This window comes from Corvus brachyrhynchos, unplaced genomic scaffold, assembly GCF_000691975.1.
Source record: "Corvus brachyrhynchos isolate BGI_N302 unplaced genomic scaffold, ASM69197v1 scaffold236, whole genome shotgun sequence".
Lineage (NCBI taxonomy): Eukaryota > Metazoa > Chordata > Aves > Passeriformes > Corvidae > Corvus > Corvus brachyrhynchos.
Window position 1 is genome coordinate 172322 of NW_008238660.1, and position 2878 is coordinate 175199.

Sequence of the window (2878 nt, forward strand, 5' to 3'; positions counted from 1 at the left end):
GCCCTCCGTGCCATCAGCAGTGCCCAGCCGTGCTTAGGGCAGGTCCTGCCTGACGGTGTGAACCTGTCTCTGAGCTCGGGGCTTGGGGCTGCCTGCTTTATTCTCAGCCATACCCACGAGAGTGAGAGAGATGCCAGAGGGTGTGTGCAAGTGAAACAGGCAGGAAACTGGAGGAAAAAACAGCTGACTTTACAAAAGCCTCTAAAGAAGGCTATAGTAGATGCAGTCACACCCACAGCGTGAGAGTTGCTTCTTCACTGACTTGCCGGTCATTTGCCAAGGGTGTCCTTTGAGACAGTGCTTTTCGACAAGTCATCAGAGAAACTCTCCAGGACTTCTGCAACATGCAGGTGGGGTGACAGCTTCTGAAGGGGACAGAGATACAACAGTGGGGGCAATTTCATGAGCTGATACTGCAGTAAGGATTTCCAAATTAACTTCATAGCCCTCAGCTACCACTAACCTTTCTGACTGAGTGTATACACAGAGCCCCATGCCCTTTGAGGTTTCTGGGAAAATCCTCCAAAGCTGAGTGTTCTCTCTGTCGATGTGGTGGTGTGTTGGAGACATGTGGTGTGTGAGAGCTGGGTGCTAAGGGAGAGTCCTGAGAGTCTTTCCAGCACAAGCCCCCAGGCAGGCTCAGCTTTTTGCCCGTTCAAGAGAAACTGGCAGCAGCTGGTGGCAGCAGCTGAGGAAATCTAGGGTGAGGGAGATGGCACAATGTAGGGACACTGTTGGTGTGTTGTAACCATGCTCTCTGTGACTCAAATTGTCTCTGTCAAGGAACTGCCCATCCTTCACAGTGCAGTGCACTGCAGCTTCTGATGACTTACTCAGAGATTGCTGTTTAGGGTTTGTGAGGGCCAGCATCACAAACGAGAGTAGGGATCTTGCGGAACTTGGACAGGTTGATATTGGACAGCTCCTCCTGTGTGGGGAGAGGGAGTCAGTGGTGTGGAGCCCAGGGTAGGGGTTTCACACTTCTTGCACCTTGGCTTTGTTGGGCTGCAGCTCTTCCCTAGGGGGAAGGCACAAATCTCCATCCCATTTCTACCACAGCTCACACCTCAGCCTCACACAGAGCTCCTCTTCCTTGCCTTTAGAGAAGATCCATTGTAGAAGGAGCATAATGGGATATGAACATAATTCTGCTCTGCTATGTAGGAAGGAAGCAAAATGGGCAGCTGGAAATCTGATTTTTATAGCTGTGGAATCAAACTGGATGAACTACATCTACAGAACCTTAGGTGAGGTTACGAATTTATGAGAGACAACAATTCCAAGAGGTCTCCTCATAAATCGCCTTAACTGAAGCCAGAAGCCCTACTCTGTGCTGGGCTGTTTCCACAGTGAAGAACCCATGCTCAGACAATCATAAATTCAGGGGCTGCAGGACTTCCCTCAGGGCATCCCTGACTGCTGCATGCCTAGACACAGGCAAAGGCTCCCTGTACAATTACAGAATCATAATGCAAAGTGGTTTGGGAGGGGACTTCCAACACCTTCCCTGTCTGCTATCAAAACTCTAAAAGTAAGTTATTTTCAAAATTTCTTAAGACATTGTAGTACTGATATCAGTCATAAGACCCTTACAGGTTGCTTTGTTGCTCTAATGCAAAAAATGCTATGTGCATTTGCCCTCCTCTTTAGTCTTCTTGGTGACTCTTTGGCAAGTCTGTTTTATGACCCTTTCAGAGAATTTGAAGAACTCCATTATTGATGACTGGCATCTTCCAGCTTTCTTATATTTGTCTCCTCAATGGCCAGACTACCCTCTGGGAAAGTGGTTCTTGCCAAGCACTCAGAGGGATACTTACAGCCTCCTCAGATTGTCTCTTGTAGGATTTCACTTTCATTTGCAGCTTGTCCACCAGATCCTGCAGCCTGAGAATATTCTTCCTGTCTTCCTCAGACTAAAGTGGTTGGCAAAGAGGAAAGAGAGTCAATTCTTGGTGCTACATCACACAGGATTAACAATTGCCCTTGGCGATGGTGTGTGCAAAATGTGGCTTGCTGTGAGCAAACCCTGTCAGAGCAGGAGACCTCCTGCCTTACCTGGTAGGTCAGTTCCTTCACCCTCCGCTCGTACTTGCGCACACCCTTCACGGCTTCAGCGCTGCGCTTCTGCTCAGCATCAACCTCCCCTTCCAGCTCCCGCACCTGCAAGGACAAGCCCATCCCTGCAGCTTCCCTGGCAATGTCTCTCCAAGGACAGCCTCACTCACCCACAACCCCAGCCCTACACACCCTGGCCTCCAGCTTCTGGATCTGCTTCTTCCCTCCCTTCAGTGCCAGCTGCTCGGCCTCTTCCAGACGGTGCTGCAGGTCCTTCACCGTCTGGTCCAGGTTCTTCTTCATCCTCTCCAGGTGGGCACTGGTGTCCTGCTCCTTCTTCAGCTCTTCTGCCATCATGGCCGCCTGATCAGAGCAAAGGGGCAAAGCCATTTTGGGGCTGCAGATATTTGGGGGACAGGACATTCTCCATCAGCAATGCCAGGAATGTCCAACTCACATCTGTGATGGCCTTCTTGGCCTTCTCCTCAGCATTGCGGGCTTCCTGGATGGTATCCTCCATTTCACTCTGGATCTGGGAAATGTCTGTTTCCAGCTTCTTCTTGGTGTTGATCAAGCTCGTGTTCTGTGCAATGGGAAGGACACGGCAAGAGTTGGATTCTACAACCTGCCATGATAAACCTTCTGCCTGAGCAAAGTCTTTCCCCTTCCAGCTTCCTACTCTTATTGTGGAAGTATTGTTACAATGGTTGTGTACAAAATGTCAGGTGTGGCCTTGGGGGATGGATGCAAAGCACGCCTTTCCTTGTGGACAGCAGTAGAGAGGCCATTCTAGTACTGCTGGTGCTCTGGTAGGTTACAGCCC

General features: G+C 50.1%; 1 pseudogene across 1 annotated transcript in view; it reads right to left on the reverse strand.

Moving 5' to 3' along the window:
• The window catches only part of LOC103618004, a 64647-nt pseudogene that overhangs the window by 48298 nt on the left and 13471 nt on the right, over positions 1-2878 (reverse strand). Inside the window, exons 32-35 of the transcript XR_001863110.1 lie at positions 2513-2673; positions 2248-2418; positions 2056-2160; positions 1818-1913 (exon numbers count right to left, since the gene is read on the reverse strand). The product of XR_001863110.1 is annotated as a myosin heavy chain, skeletal muscle, adult-like (transcript). The remainder of the gene's footprint in view (positions 1-1817; positions 1914-2055; positions 2161-2247; positions 2419-2512; positions 2674-2878) is intronic.